The sequence below is a fragment of the Bos grunniens genome, chromosome 5 (genome assembly GCF_055505025.1).
Source record: "Bos grunniens cultivar Pamir isolate PY7600 chromosome 5, Bosgru_T2T1.0, whole genome shotgun sequence".
Lineage (NCBI taxonomy): Eukaryota > Metazoa > Chordata > Mammalia > Artiodactyla > Bovidae > Bos > Bos grunniens.
In genome coordinates, this window is record NC_141169.1 from 3,335,353 (window position 1) to 3,353,618 (window position 18,266).

Below are 18,266 nucleotides of genomic sequence, written 5' to 3' on the forward strand. Positions count from 1 at the left end.
CACACACACACACACACAATTTCTCCCTCTGAAAACATATAGTGCACTGAGAGAGCTGTTTGGTAATTGCCAGTTCGATCTGAGAGGTGAGTATGGAAATCAACATCAGTCATCATTTTCCATTCTGGAAGATTTATAATTTGTGTGTTATTGTTTTTGTTGTCAAAGGCTACTCATGAATCTGTGGATATCATTTAGATAGCAAATGGAGTTGGCTCAAAGAAATGTTTTCTAAAATACAATCTGTGATTTCTTTTTTGTTTGTTTAGAGTTTGAGCCTAGAACTGTAGCCTTCAAGTCTCTGCGGTTTTAAAAATTATCTGGAGAGATTAAAAAATACAGATGTTAAGATGCGATGGAGTCTAAGATACAGATGTTAATGAGATCAAGTAATTGTGCATTCTCGCCCATTGCCATGTAGCTAGCGGTGCTCCTGCCAGAATAATGCATATGCTCCCTCCCCAGTGAAGGTGGATTTGTCCTGGTAACATGGATTACACAGTGACATTCTTCATCACGAAATCAACATGATCCAGACAGGGCTGCTCTTTCTGCTTGGGGCCTAGACATCATGGAACAGAGACAAGCTGCTTCCACAGGGCCTTATCTACATTTCTGACCAACAGCTGCTATTTTATGCCACTACATTTTGAACTGGTTTGTCACTCAGTAATACATAGCAGAATATTATTTCACTTATATGTGGCCCTGAACATATATTTTCAATTTGAGATGTATTTTGTTTCTTCAGAGAATTAGGTTTGAAAATAGTTGACTGACTACAAACACAGCAAAAGTATACCAATAATTTTCAGGCTGTCAACTCAGACTATAAAACAAAGTTGAAGATATTGATTATTTTTGTCAATAAAAAGAAATTTAAAAAATAGATGCAAAATAAAGCAAGTACACAGAACCAAAAGAAAAAGAAATAATATCCACATAAATGACAAGGTATTGGAAACTACAATTACTTTGCAAATAGTTAGGATATACATTGTATTTATCTTAGCATTGTTCTTGTTGTTGTTCAGTTGCTAAGTAGTGTTTGTGTGACCTCATTGACAGTAGCCAGCCAGGCTCCTCTCTCCACAGGATTTTCTAGGTAAGAATACCTGTTGGGATGGGTTGCCATTTCCTTTACCATTTCTTAGCATCACATTTCTTCAATAATTTAGTTTTCCAAAAATTTGTATTTAGTATAATGCTGCCAGTATGGAAATGATTTATATAGAATCTTCTGGGATGAAAAAGTGTTTAAACAATCAAAAATTTAAACTGCTCATATAAACTAAAACAGTTTTGGAAAAACAGTCCACAAGAAGAAGATGTATAATTGAATTTCAACTTTAAAATTGTGAGTTTTGTAAGTTAATATTATGAAATTCTTTTGACTTTGATTATGTTTGGGATATGTATTTTGTGTGTTTTTAAGATGGGGAAAGGAACTGTAAGTAATGACTTTTAGGCTGTTTATTCTATAGCTTACCAAATGCCAATGAGCAGCATGTGGCCATGTCTTGTTTCTCTATCATTTATCATTTCATAGATACATTAATATTTATTCTGAATATTAAGCTAGAATTTGAATATCAATTTGGCTGAATGCCATCTCTAGAAGGAGGTTCATTTGCATTGGATGGGTACTTTATTTAGTGGCACAAGAATATATTACTAATTTCTTGGTAGATATTTAACCTTTTATGAAAATATCTGATCTTTTTATTTCCTCTACACAATATTTAGAAGAATGCTACTCTGCTGACTCAGCAGTAAAAAATCCATTTGCAAAGCAGATGTGGGCTCAATCCCTGTGTTGGGAAGATCCCTTGAAGAGGGAAATGACAACCCAATACAATATTCTTGTCTAGGAAATCCCATGGACAGAGGACCCTAGAGGGTTATAGTCCATAGAGTCCCAAAGAATCGGACACAAATTAGAGATTACACACACACACACACATACATACCACAAAGTAAACCACCATGCCTAATATACAGTGAACACACATTCAGATAACATTCTTAAAATATAATAGCTACTTATAATTGCTCTAATTAACAGTACATTGCTCAAACTGTATTATTATGTTTATATTGCGTTTATTTGAAACAAAAGGAATTATATTTTTATTTTTATATTATGAAAATCTAAATTACTATAAATGGCAGATGAAGAAAAATCATTCTCAAAGCTACAGATGTTTTTAATTTTGTATAATAAAAGATATATTCATTATAGAATCTATTCTAAATTCTTATCAACAAGAATGCATAGCAGTGAAATTTTGATTTTTTTTGTAAAATATAGAGTCTATAGCTAAAATTCTACAGATTCAAGAAGATTTCAGAAGACAATAGATATAACTAATTACTATGTAATAACTATGCTATCAACAACAGGTTTACTGATATTTTAAACATTGAGTAGAATTTATTCAAATTATATGAAAACAAAATATTATAAATAAAACGTTATAACCAATGTGACTTAACCATGCCTGTAACTTATCATCTTTTTAAGAAAACTAAATTAATAGAGAAAAAATACTTATACAAATAAATACAGATACGTTATGCATTTGAAAATACTGAAAAGTAAAAGCCTCTATTAATGTATTTTGATACACATATTTTAAAATGTAATATGATACATAGAAAAATTTGAAAAACAAAGTAGGAAATAATATCCATAATTCTATTAAATTCTTGCTATAGTATGCCATTTGGTTTCATTACTTAAATACTTTAAGTATTGTTTAAGCAATTCTAATTCTTATGTTGGAATGATACTATATATTTAACTTTTTGGTTATTTTATTCCCTTGAGTATTATATCTTAAGCAGTTTTCTATGTAACAGCAGAATCATTATAATCATCACTTTTAAAGACTGGAGTTGAAACATACAGAGGCTGAACAACACACTGCTGAATAACCAACAAATCACAGAAGAAAACAAAAAGAAATCAAAATATTCATAGAAACAAATGAAAATGAAAACAACACCTATGGATAGATCAACTAAACAGAAAATTAACAAGGAAACACAAACTTTAAATGATACAAAGACCAGTTAGACTTAATTGATATCTATAGGACATTTCACCCCAAAACAATGAATTTCACTTTTTTCTCAAGTGCACATGGAACCTTCTCCAGGATAGATCACATTCTGGGCCATAAATCTAGCCTTGGTAAATTCAAAAAAATTGAAATCATTTCAAGCATCTTTTTTTGGCCACAATGCAGTAAGATTAGATCTCAGTTACAGGAGAAAAAATATTAAAAATTTCACCTTATGGAGGCTGAACAACATGCTGCTCAATAACCAACAAATCACAGAAGAAATTAAAAAAATCAAAATATGCATATAAATGAATGAAAATGAAAACACGACAACCCCAAACCTATGGGACACTGTAAAAACAGTACTAAGGGGAAAGTTCATAGCAATACAAGCATACCTCAAGAAACAAGAAAAAAGTCAAATAAATAACCTAACTCTACACCTAAAGCAACTAGAAAAGGGAGAAATGAAGAACCCCAGGGTTAGTAGAAGGAAAGAAATCTTAAAAATTAGGGCAGAAGTAAATTCAAAAGAAACAAAGGAGACCATAGCAAAAAACAACAAAGCCAAAAGCTAGTTCTTTGAGAGGATAAATAAAATTGACAAACCATTAGCCAGACTCATCAAGAAACAAAGGGAGAAAAATCAAATCAATAAAATTAGAAATGAAAATGAAGAGAACACAACAGACAACACACAAATACAAAGGATCATAAGAGACTACTATCAGCAATTATACGCCAATAAAATGGACAACGTGGAAGAAATGGAAAAATCCTTAGAAAAGTACAACTTTCCAAAACTGAACCAGGAAGAAATAGAAAATCTTAACAGACCCATCACAAGCACGGAACTTGAAACTGTAATCAGAAATCTTCCAGCAAACAAAAGCCCAGGTCCAGAGGGCTTCACAGCTGAATTCTACCAAAAGTTTAGAGAAGAGCTAACAGCTATCCTGCTCAAACTCTTCCAGAAAATTGCAGAGGGAGGTAACCTTCCAAACTCATTCTACAAGGCCACAATCACTCTAATACCAAAACCTGACAAAGATGCCACACAAAAAAAGATAACTACAGGTCAATATCATTGATGAACATAGATGCAAAAATCCTTAATGAAATTCTAGCAATCAGAATCCAACAACACATTAAAAAGATCATACACCATAACCAAGTAGTCTTTATCCCAGGCATGCAAGGATTCTTCAATATCCACAAATTAATCAACATCATACACCACATTAACAAATTGAAAAATAAAAGCCATATGATTATCTCAGTATATGCAGAGAAAGCCTTTGACAAAATTCAACATCCATTTATGATAAAAATTCTCCAGAAAGCAGGAATAGAAGGAACATACCTCAACATAATAAAAGCTATATATATGACAAACCCACAGCAAACATTATCCTCAATGGTGAAAAATTGAAAGCATTTCCCCTAAAGTCAGGAACAAGACAAGGCTGCCCACTCTCACTTCTACTATTCAACATAGTTTTGGAAGTTTTGGCCACAGCAATCAGAGCAGAAAAAGCAATAAAAGGAATCCAGATTGGAAAAGAAGAAGTAAAACTCTCACTGTTTGCAGATGACATGATCCTCTACATAGAAAACCTTAAAGACTCCACCAGAAAATTACTAGAACTAGTCAACGAATATAGTAAAGTTGCAGGATATAAAATCAACACACATAAATCCCTTGCATTCCTATACACTAATAATGAGAAAATAGAAAAAGAAATTAAGGAAACAATTCCATTCACAATTGCAATGAAAAGAATAAAGTACTTAGGAATATATCTACCTAAAGAAACAAAACACCTATATATAGAAAACTATAAAACACTGGTGAAAGAAATCAAAAAGGACACTAATAGATCGAGAAATATACCATGTTCATGGATTGGAAGAATCAATATAGTGAACATGAGTATACTACCCAAGCAATCTATAGATTCAATGCAATCCCTATCAAGCTACAATGGTATTTTTCACAGAGCTAGAACAAATAATTTCACAATTTGTATGGAAATACAAAAACAAAAACAAAACAAAACAAAACCTCAAATAGCCAAAGCAATCTTGAGAAGGAAGAATGGAACTGGAGGAATCAACCTACCTGACTTCAGGCTCTACTACAAAGCCACAGTCATCAAGACAGTATGGTACTGGCACAAAGGTAAAAATATAGATCAATGGAACAAAATAGAAAGCCCAGAGATAAATCCACGCACCTATGGACACCTTATCTTTGACAAAGGAGGCAAGAATATACAACGGAGAAAACACAATCTCTTTAACAAGTGGTGCTGGGAAAACTGGTCAACCACTTGTGAAAGAATGAAACTAGAACACTTTCTAACATCATACACAAAAATAAACTCAAAATGAATTAAAGATCTAAACGTAAGACCAGAAAACATAAAACTCCTAGAGGAGAACATAGGCAAACACTCTCCAACATAAATTACAGCAGGACCCTCTATGACCCACCTCCCAGAATATTGGAAATAAAAGCAAAAATTAAAAAATGGGACCTAATTAAAATTAGGACCTAATTAAAATTTAAAAGCTTCTGCACAACAAAGGAAACTATAAGCAAGGTGAAAAGCAGCTTTCAGAATGGGAGAAAATAATAACAAATGAAGCAACTGAAAAAGAATTAATCTCAAAAATATACAAGCAACTCCTGCAGCTCAATTCCAGAAAAATAAATGACCCAATAAAAAAATGGGCCAAAGAACTAAATAGACATTCTTCCAAAGAAGACATACAGATGGCTAACAAACACATGAAAAGATGGTCAACATCACTCATGATCAGAGAAATGCAAATCAAAACCACAGTGAGGTACCATTTCATGCCAGTCAGAATGGCTGCTACCCAAAAGTCTACAAGCAATAAATGCTAGAGAGGATGTGGAGAAAAGGAAACCCTCTTACATTGTTGGTGGGAATGCAAACTAGTACAGCCACTATGGAGAACAGTGTGGAGATTCCTTAAAAAACTGGAAATAGAACTGCCTTATGACTCAGAAATCCCACTGCTGGGCATACACACTGAGGAAACCAGAATTGGAAAAGACATGTGTACCCCAATGTTCATCGCAGCACTGTTTATAATAGCCAGGACATGGAAGCAACCTAGATGTCCATCAGCAGATGAATGGATAAGAAAGCGGTGGTACATATACACAATGGAGTATTACTCAGCCATTAAAAAGAATACATTTGAATCAATCTAATGAGGTGGATGAAACTGGAGCCTATTATACAGAGTGAAGTAAGCCAGAAAGAAAAACAGCAAAACAGTATACTAACGCATATATATGGAATCTTGAAAGATGGTAACAATAACCCTATATGCGAGACAGGAAAAGAGACACAGATGTATAGAACGGTGTTTTGGACTCTGTGGGAGAGGCCGAGGGTGGGATGATGTGGGAGAATGGCATTGAAACATGTATAATATCATATGTAAAATGAATCACCAGTCCACGTTCAATGCATGATACAGGATGCTTGGGGCTGGTGCACTGGGATGACCCAGAAGGATGGTATGGGGATGGAGGTGGGAGGGGGGGTTCAATACAATATTGTAAAGTAATTAGCCTCCAACTAAAATAAATAAATTTATATTAAAAAATAATAAAGACTGGGCTTGAAGTTAGGTTTTGACTTCTGGTTCCTACCACTCATTTTCTGCTCCTTCAGTATTCCCTACCAAGTCAGCAAATACAAAAAGGCCACTTGAAAATGTGAATCAAAGTGCCAACTATATATTAGGAGAACACCAGCACCAACTGTAAGGCACTCAGTTCAGTTCAGTTTCTCAGTGATGTCCTACTCTTTGTGACCCCATAAACCGCAACACACCAGGCCTCCCTGTCCATCACCAACTCCCGGAGTCCACTGAAACCCATGCCATTGTGTTGGTGATGCCATCCAACCATCTCATCCTCTATCATCCCCTGCTCCTCTTGCCCTCAGTCTTTCCCAGCATAAGGGTCTTTTCAAATGAGTCAGCTCTTCACATAAGGTGGTCAAAGTATTAGAGTTTCAGCTTCAGCATTAGTCCTTCCAATGAACACCCAGGACTGATCTTTAGGATGGACTGGTTGGATGTCTTTTCAGTCCAAGGGACTCTCAAGTGTCTTCTCCAACACCACAGTTCAATAGCATCAATTCTTTGGCGCTCACCTGTCTTCACAGTCCAACTCTCACATCCATACATGACCACTGGAAAAACCATAGCCTTGACTAGACGTATCTTTGTTGGCAAAGTAATGTCTCTGCTTTTTAATATGCTATCTAGGTTGGTCATAACCTTCCTTCCAAGGAGAAAGTGTCTTTTAATTTCATGGCTGCAATCAGCATCCACAGTGATTTTGAAGTCCAGAAAAATAAAGTCAGCCACTGTTTCCACTGTTTCTCCATCTATTTGCCATAAAGTGATGAGACCAGATGATACTGGATAAAGTTAAAGAATGAGTTTTCTGCTTAAAGAACACGAGAGTGCTTCTACCTGTAAATCTTTATCAGTCAAATTTCAGAAAGGAATACTTCAGAGTGTGCTGAATAACTGAGGTGAAATTTAATGTCATGACTGACTCTTTGTTACCCCATGGACTGTAGATCACCAGGCTCCTCTGTCCATGGAATTCTCCAGGCAAGATACTGGAGTGGGTTGTCATTCTCTTCTCCAGGGGAATCCTCCTGACCCAGGGGTTGAACACAGGTCTCCTGCATTGCAGACAGATTCTTTACCATCAGCCACAAATAGTCCTGAAATACTGAGACCTTAAAAGCATAACAGTAAATAGTGTGTTTATTTGGAAATTAGCAATTCATAGGAGGAAATCACCATAATATTTGGAAATAAACGAGCTAGGTTTATCATAGGAATCAAAAGCAATGCATCTGCAACATCTACAACAAATACTGCTCAGTGGGAGCTGGGCTTCTTGGAGGAGACACAATAACTTGTGAAAGAACATCAGAAGCAGAGAGTTCTGTAAGATGTATTCTGGCTTCTTCTTTGTTCCCATCACTCATTCTTCTTTAGGAACTCCCAGTTTGTAAGGTATTCAGAAACCATTTTTGATGGGAAAGGCAGTCCTCTTAACCTAAAAGAGAAATCTTAATGTTTGAAGTCTTTAATAGTCTTAGTTGTCTATAGTCTTCCATTAGGTTTTCCTGGTGGATTGGAAGTTGCAGAGGTGCCCTAATAAATACCTTGGGTTTAAAACATAATCTTTCTTGTCCCATTGTGTAGTGGTGACCTTATTTCTCCTTGGTAATAGATTTATTTACAGAACCAATTACCCTAGCCTTACAATACAATAGTTCATCTTTCTTTTATCTAATTCATCCTATACCAAGAGAAGTGCTTGTCAGTCTCAACTTCCAATTCAATGGCAATGTTGCTGTGACCCTCCATGAAAACGTCCCTGAGAACTAACAGCTCAAAGTCACAGGAATGAGAATCCAGAATTCTTCAAGAGGGTTACTAGATCCAGATGTGAAAACAGCTACTGCCAACCCTTGTTCTGACATCTAACCCTATGGGAGGATCTGCTCCACACATTTCTTGGTGAATCAAAGCATATACTGTATTCAATCAGACAACACTCCAAACACTGCAGTGTTTTCTCTTAGTTGGCACCACACAGTTTTCAGAACTTTATTTCATTATTCTATCAGGTCACCTATCTCTGTGCATTGAGGTTATTTGATAAGATAAATGAATGTTATGAATTTAAACCCTTTGCCACATTTCTTAAGCAGAAACAATATTTGTGTAATCCACTATTCTGGTACATAAAGCATTCTAAAAGTCCATGAGTGATGATGCTGGCAGAAAAACAGAAGGCAGTGAAGACAACTCTGCCCAGAATAAGTGTTTTTCTAAAAGGACATATCACTGCTATCCAGGAAACAAGGTTCCAAAGTCAATAAGATGCCAGCAAGTAATTGGCTAGTCTTCCTAGGAAATAATGTTATTTTGGGGAGGGACAGGTATTGGCAGGCTGCATACTCAACAGTAATAGAGGAAAAATCAGCTTTAGTGAGTAGGGCATGCTGTGGAGCCCATTCATAGTATCTTTTCTGCTGCATATTGTTCTGTATATTGTCCAGTGAGCAACCCACCGGGGAGGCTGGGAACGAGGTTAACTGATGGGATGTTTCATGTTGAGAGCCTACTTGGTAGTGGCTGTGTGTTTTTTTATATTATTAAAAATTATTTTCCAAGTTTACTGAGAAATAATTAACATACATCACTGTGTAAGTTTAAGGTATACAGAATCATGGATTCATTTACATATATTGTGAAATAATATTATGACAATACATTTAGTTAACACCCATGTATCTCATTTAGATACAGTTAGAAGAAAAAAAATTTTCTTCTTGTGATGAGAATTCTTAAGAACTACTCTCAATAACCTTGCAATATATGATGCAGTAGTGTTAACTACAGTTGTCATGTTGTACATTACATTCATTGTTGTTGTGCAGTCTCTAAGTCGCGTCTTACTCTTTTCAAGCCCCTGGACTGCAGCATGTCGGGCTCCCACTATGTCCTGGGAGTTTGCTCAAATTCATATCCATTGAGTCAGTGATGCTGTCTAACCATCTGATACATTATATTCACAGTGCTTATTTATTTTATACCTGGAAGTTTGTACATTTTTATTATCATCTTTCAAGTCCCCCTCCCCACAATGCTCCTTTCTGTATTATGGTAATCACCAATCAGATATACTTTTCCATCAATTTTTTAAAAAATTAGGTTCCACACGTAAGTGAAATCATACAGTATTTTTCTTTTTCTGTCTGACATTTCACTTAGCTGAATGTCTTCAGGGTGCATCAATGTTGCCACAAATTGTAGGATTTTCTTATTTTTATGGTTGAATGATATTCCACTGTGTGTGTGTGTGTGTGTGTATACAATTTCTTTATCCATTCGTTCATCTAAGGACACTTGTTTTCCTATCTTGTTTACTATAAACAATGCTGCTATGAACATGGGAGTGCGTACATCTTCTTTATTTATTGTTTTTGTTTCCTTTGTCCATAGTTCCAGAAATGGAATTGCTGGATTAAAAATAATTCTATTTTTAATTTTTGTGGAGCCACCATGCTGTTTTCACAGTAGCTGCACCAATTTGCAGTTCCTGCCAACAACGCACAAAGGTTCCACCTAGTCTGCATCTATGCCAGCATTGGTTATCTCTTGTCTTTCTATCATAGTCATTCTAACAGGCATAAGGTACACAACTCATTATGGTTCTAATTTGCCTTTCCCTAATGACTAGCGAATTTTAGCTAGTTCATGTACCTGTTCATGTACCTGTTGGTATGTTGAGAAACTGTTTTAAAGTAATTTTTGAATAAGTAATGAATTTAAGAGAAAGGCAACATTTTCTGTTTGCCTGTGTGTGTGCTAAGTTGCTTCAGTCGAGTCCAACTCTGTGATCCTCTGGACTGTAACCTACCAGGATCCTCTGTCCATGGGATTCTTCAGGCAAGAATACTGGAGTTGGTTGCCAGGCCCTCCTCTAGGGGATCTTCCCGACCCAGGGATCTAACCTACATCTCTTATACCTGCTGCATTGGCAGGGAGGTCCTTTGCCGCTGGCACCACCTGGCTAGTGCAATATTTCTGCCTATTTTATATGGCTTTGTAGAACGAGAATTATCACTGAGTTAGGTCAGATGACCTCTAAGGTTCTTCCCAACTATAATATTCTAGATTCATATTCAGTGCATTTCTCTGCCACAAACAACAGTTTCACCCTCACATTGCAAAATTATAAATTGAGAATAAGATCAATCTACATTTGCAAATTGTTGGAATATCACCAATCCTGGGCTTTGGTCCTGGTAGTTAGTGGTCACTCTTATATGTTTAATTTCATCTTTGTGAGTTTCCAAACTTTGTAAAAACAGGCTAAGGGCAGTAGCAGGCAATTAGCTCACAAGAGTAGAGGGTTTCTTTCAAAAACATTTCTTTGTTTTCAGTTTCAATCTTTATATTACTGTAAAAAAGACACACACACATTTATTATTTTGATTGGTTGGTGATCTGATTATTGGGGCTTCCCAGGTGGCTCAGTGGAAAGAATCCACCTGCAATTCAAGAGACAGGAGACACGTTCGATCCCTGGATCAAAAAGATCCCCTGGAGGAAAGCATGGCAACCCACTCCAGAGGAGCTTGGAGGGCTACAGTCCATGGGGTTGCAAAGAGTCAGACATGACTGGATTTAGCATGCATGCATTTGGTTTCTTTTAACTTATGGCAGAAAGTGAAGAGGAACTAAAAAGCCTCTTGATGAAAGTGAAAGAGGAGAGTGAAAAAGTTGGCTTAAAGCTCAACTTTCAGAAAACGAAGATCATGGCATCTGGTCCCATCACTTCATGGGAAATTGATGGGGAAACAGTGTCAGACTTTATTTTTGGGGGATGCAAAATCACTGCAGATGGTGACTGCAGCCATGAAATTAAAAGATGCTTACTCCTTGGAAGGAAAGTTATGACCAACCTAGACAGCATATTCAAAAGCAGAGACATTACTTTGCCAACAAAGGTCCATCTAGTCAAGGCTATGGTTTTTCCAGTAGTCATGTATGGCTGTGAGAGTTGGACTGTGAAGAAAGCTGAGTGCCGAAGAATTGATGCTTTTGAACTGTGGTGTTGGAGAAGACTCTTGAGGATCTCTTGGGCTGCAAGGAGATCCAACCAGTCCATTCTAAAGGAGATCAGTCCTGGGTGTTCTTTGGAAGGAATGATGATAAAGCTGAAACTCCATTACTTTGGCCACCTCATGCGAAGAGTTGACTCGTTGGAAAAGACTCTGATGCTGGGAGGGATTGGGGGCAGGAGGAGAAGGGGACGACAGAGGATGAGATGGCTGGATGGCATCACCGACTCGATGGAAGTGAGTTTGAGTGAACTCCGGGAGTTGGTGATGGACAGGGAGGCCTGGCGTGCTGAAATTCATGGGGTCTCAAAGAGTCAGAGACGACTAAGTGACTGAACTGAACTGAACTTTTAGAATGTATCATTCATAACATTGTAATCAAAAGTACCAATTCACATCATAGGTGTAGGAGAAGAACCACTATAATGATCCATGAATTTTTTACTCCTATTTGTGCAGTTAATTTATTTCATGGAAATGATGGATTTTTCAGTTCATTGTCCATTTACACTCAGGGTAAAAGCATAAAGGTCAGTAAAGAATGTTTAATGACCAGAAAAGTTGCTAACTAAGGAATATAGAAGATGTGAAATTGTACATTTTCATCCTGTCTGGGAACATCTATATTTGTTAAGTCTGATATTTAAAAAACATAACACAGTTTGGCAAAAAGTTTAGATTTTCCAATACATGAAATGTGACATGCTCTTAAATAGACTTTTGCCTAGCACCTTTTTCAGGTATAAGGAACACATAATTCACAAGAATCAGTCAAGACAGTACAATGTTGGATGATAGAGAGCTTCTGAATATATAAAGTTCAGCATTTTCCCAATTGGGTTTAAACAGACTTCCCTTAGGAACAGTTTCTGCCATAGAGTATTTATTATCTTGAATAATGTGACAGAAAGAAATGGAATGAGGAAACGATTTTTACTAAATAAAAGCAACCATCAACTCTCAAAAGATAAACTATCCATATTTTAAGAATACAGTTCACTAGAAAATCTTGGTGTCTTAATGACAATTTGGAGAACCAGCTTTTATCTGTGCTTTGCAAAGCAAGTACACACATTCAGTTTCACAGTTCAAGTATCTACAGCTAGATGTCTAAAAATTGTCAAGATCTACAAAATGATTTTCCTTTTGTCAGTTCTGCCCAAACAAGCAGGGAAGCCAAACTCCCCAAGAGCTGATTCTCAGAGCAGACAGGAACAGTAAATAAAGAGAGGCTCTTAGAGAAACCAAGGCAGAAATGAAAGCTCTGTGAGACCCAAGGGACCCGTAGGAGCTGTCATGACTCACTGTGGTCTTATAAAACAGGAAGCCTAAATCGCAGTTGTGGAGCTTCTGACAAAACCAGCTGCTGGCCTTTTTCTTGGGAGGGGACATTGGTTTTACCTAACGCTTCATTCTGTAAGGAGCTGAAGATTACTATTTCACAGACAAAATCACATAGCAAAGGAAATGTTTGTTTGTTTTTTCTAGAAGCAAAAGTAGAAAAGAAGAATTTTATTGAGAATTGTTTCCCTATCTTTAACCCATTTTTTTTTTCCTAATGGAAATTAAGGTCTCTTTTTGGACCCAAAATAGAGTTGCTAGATTTGTTTCTCTAGGAAAAACTGAAAATCTTGTTGGGTGAGGTAGAAAGTAAATATAGATGCAAGATAAAATTAAGGAAATGAATACCAGTAAATTAAAGTGCCTCTTTTTGCATATTATTTGCTTGTTTAAAATATCAAATATTTATGCCCTAAATTCATTCTTAAGATATTAAAGTATCTTCTACTTTAAGACAACTGTTTTCTTATTGTTAAAAAAATAAAACTAATAACAGTAAAAAGAATTGCCACAGAGTTAGATTTTTCCAACTATAAAATCCTAAGTTGATATATAAAATGTCTTTTGTATAATGTTATATATATATATATTAGATATATGTTATATTATGTTTTAGATAAACATTATATAAAGTGTTGTCAAAGAGTCAGAAATGACTTAGCAACTGAACAACAAATTATATTATCACTTGGCAAAATCATGTGGTTTATTTCCATTATCAAATTGCTCACTTGCACTAAGGATCAAGAAAACTGATTTGTGATCTAAAATCTCTGTGGTTGATTTTGAAGACATACAGTCTTGATTGTAAAATCTGTGTTTAAGGAGGGGGACTCTGTACTAAAGAGTACAGAGTATAGACTCTGTACTTGCCAAAAGGGTAGAATAAGGAAGCTTTAGTCACCACCATAATCTCCTTTATCATGCTTATCACAGCTCCCCCCAAAAGCTGTTACTGCCGTTATGGCCTCTGAGTGTATTATAATGCTTATTTAAATGGAATGTTCGGAGGCAGCAAGAGATAATGTATTAGAAGTCATATAGATCAGCATATAAGTATCAATTTCCAATGTGATTCCAGAGTATTGCTGTGAAATTCTATGCAATATCTCAGAAAAGGTTTCTGAAGTCAACATTCATATAATAAATAATTCAGGAATGCTAAAAATTATTATGCACTTAGACAAATAACCAGTAAAATTCCAGACACCAGAGAAAGTAATAGTAATCAATGTCGCTTATGGCTTATGACATCATCTCCCTCACAGAGATATTCACTGCTTCAAGGTTCATTGAATAAACTCTTTGGGGTTTAGCTTCATTAACATAAATTGTCATAAGAATACTTATCTCAGCCTAAATTGGAAAAATGGAAATGCTCAAATTAAACTCGTATTTAACACATGAAACTTCCAGACAACACTCCCTTGACAGTGAATATAATTCAAATATATTATATTTTTTATGTTTAGTAGAGCTTTCAGCTAGCTGTCCCAAACACTTGAAAATGAATCATTTATTTTTGCTCCTGCAATTTAAATGATGCAGTGAAGAGTAAATCTTATGCTTTTCTGAGTTTCTCAGTAAAATACAATTTCATTTATTGGTCAAGAGGCTCAAGAGAATGCTTCTTCCAAGAAGCTTCATTTTACTGAGAAAGAAAAATAGGTTAGATAACAACATTATTTTTCAATTTAATGTTTATTTTTCACAAGGTAAATCATCCTTTAAAATACATCCCCCTATTTTGGAAAGCACAATTTTATTTCAAACCTGTGTGATTCTGACTGAGCATATCCCTCATCTACTATTTTGACTCTTGGGAACAAGTCATCTGTTGTTTAGGGTAGCACTGTCTCTCAGAAGCATGAGGTCTGAACACTGTGGCAAGCTTCTTTATATCTGGCATTCTTCCTTCATACTTCTTCCTTATTTTTTGATTTGGCTTGCATCATCTTCTTTGGCAGAGTCAGTAGGAAATTCCTTTGATTCCAGGTACAGTGTTAGTCACTAAAGGAATTATTTTCAAAGAGAAACTCCTTATCTCCATGGGGCTATAACAGACACCCTGAGCACAATTTTTCTTAGATCAATAAACCTGTATATTCCATCATGTTTAGGTCCCTACACAGATATAATAGTCACAACTTTAGAAGAGTGAAAACCATGAGAAAAATTTGAAACATATGTAGCTTAAGTAGTCTCTTTGCTGTTATACACACACACATGTTGTCTATGTATGCTTGCCATGGTCCACACCTATATGCCTAGGGTATAAATTTCCTAATAGTACAATGCTGTCATTTCAGTAAGTAGTCCTCATGAGGTTATTTTTTTTTTTTTTGAAATAAATGCAGTAAGAGATTATTTGTATCTGTTATACTGAAAAAACTCACTCTGTACAGTCTCATTTTATAATTAATAGTTTATGATAATGATACATTTACCAAAAAAGCATGGCAACCCACTCCAGTATTCTTGCCGGGAGAATCCCATGGACAGAGGAGCCTGATGGACTGCAGTCCGAAGGGTTGCAAAGAGTTGGACACTGAGTCACTAAGCATGTGATGCTAACATTAAGGATTACAGGGCAAGAAAATAACACTTTCATTTGATTTACTAAGGGATAACAATATTCTTAAGTCATAAGATATTAAGGCAATAAAACATCAACTCTAAAGGTCAAATTATTAGGACATGTCCAAATTAGGAAAGAATAATTAGGATGGACATGAATGATGATTCTTTTCATGCTTTTGTTATTGATGTAAAGCATTTGTTTTTATCAAAATGCACCAATTTGATCAAGGTCATTAGTAGCTCTAAAAATGAAAATAAATTGATCTGTACAAGTGTTTTAGAATTTCATAGCCTTGAATTTCATAGAAGAAAACTTCTTTAGTCACTACTTCCATACCATGTACTCTTGCCTGGAAAATCCCATGGATGGAGGAGCCTAGTAGGCTGCAGTCCATGGGGTCGCTAAGAGTCAGGCACGACTGAGCGACTTCACTTTCACTTTTCACTTTCTTGCATTGGAGAAGGAAATGGCAACGCACTCCAGTCTTCTTGCCTGGAGAATCCCAGGGACGGGGGCGCCTGGTGGGCTGCCGTCTATGGGGTCGCACAGAGTCGGACACGACTGAAGTGACTTAGCAGTAGCAGTCCATACCATGACCTCTGTAATGAACAAAGAAGTTATATGCTCACAAAGACTATTATTTAAAAACAAACATGTAGATTGAACCCTGACTAAAAATGTGCTAATTATTTTACGCTAGTGCAGCTATTAGTCAAGATTAAATATTTAGCAGCTCCTTCTTTTTAAGTCTTTCTTAATGCTTCCATAGGGATATCAGTGATGTCATCAATTGCTTTTGGTAAGGAAGGAACACACTGAGTCACCCAGGGTTCTATTATAGGACAGTGGGATGTGTGGATGGTTAAATTAAAACATTAACTCTTTCATAGAGGAAAGAATGGGGAGGAAAGTGTATACCCTTTTAGAGGAAATATTGCAACAAATTTAAAAAGAGTTAGCTATCAAAGCATGAATACATTAAACCCATTTCTATATGATTTCCTGAAATAAATGGTTTTTATATAATAAAATAAAAACCTTAAATAGCCATTTATAAATAGTAATTGTGACCAAATAAAACTCCAATATAGATTAAACTTTGTATGTTAGCTCCTGTCTTGGCAAGATAGCAAACACTGCAGATGACATGCTTTTATATGAAGCCCATTCCTGGAAAAAAAGCCTCTTGATGAATGAGAAAGAGGAGCAAAAAGTTGGCTTAAAACTCAACATTCAGAAAACTAAGATCATGGCATCCAGTCCCATCACTTCATGGCAAATAGATGGGGAAACAGTAGAAACAGTGACAGACTTTATTTTGGGGGGCTCCAAAATAATTGCAAAGGAGGCAGTCCTAAGATGGTGGAGGAATAGGACGGGGAGACCACTTTCTCCCCCACAAATTCATCAAAAGAACATTTAAACGCTGAGTAAAATCTGCAAAACAACTTCTGAATGCCGGCAGAGGACATCAGGCACCCAGAAAAGCAGCCCATTGTCTTCGAAAGGAGGTAGGAAAAATATAAAAGACAAAAAAAGAGACAAAAGAGGGAGGGACGGAGCTCTGTCCTGGGAAAGGAGTCTTAAAAAGAGAGAAGTTTCCAAACACCAGGAAACACCCTCACTGCCAAGTCTGTGCCAAGCCTTGGAAGCACAGAGGGCAACAAAATAGGGAGGAAAAATAAGTAAATAATTAAAATCCACAGATTACGAGCCCAACGGTATTGGGCTGGGAGGCGTGGGCTGCATTGCTTAGAGTAAGGATCGGGCCTGAATGCCCCTGAGGGTAATCAGAGCGAACTAATTTGGGCTAGCAAACCAGACTGTGGGATAGCTACCACGCGAAAAGCCCTAAGGCACCGCCAGGCCCACACACAGAACAAAGGGCAGAACAGAACTAGCCGGCTGCAGACCATCCCCCTAGGGCGACAGGCAGCCAGAGCCAGAAGGGGGCAATCACAGCCCCAGAGAGACATTATCTACCAAACTGCAAGCAGGCTTCTTTGCTAAGACTTCTTGGGGTTCTGGACAGTCATCCACCTGAGAAGGTGCACCAGTTGTACACCCAGAAAACCGAGCGGCAGGGACGGGAGAGGCGGTAAGTCGCAGTGACCGCGCCCGCCAAACATCTTATCGCCCTAGCTGCTCAGAGCTGGGAAGGGCACAAAACACAGGCCCAATGGAGTCTGCGCCTCTGAGGACTACCCGAGTGCCTGAATCTGAGCGGCTTAGACCTGGGAGGTGCATGCAGCCCAGGGCCGGCCTCAGACGGTTCCCGGCAGAGCAACCTAGAGCCTGAGCTGTGTGGGCAGGGAGGGTGCACATGCGCCATGAGAAGGGGCAGGCCCAGTGTGGCTGAGACACTGCGAGCACACGACAGCCTTATTTGTTTGCAGCGTCCCTCCCTCCCCACAGCGTGACTGAACAAGTGAGCCTAAAAAAGTGTCCACCACCGCCCCCTTGTGTTAGGGCGGAAATCCGACACTGAAGAGCCCAGCAAACAGAAGCTAAAACCAAGGGAACCGCCTTGGAAGTGACAGGTGCAACAGAATAGATTAAAACCCC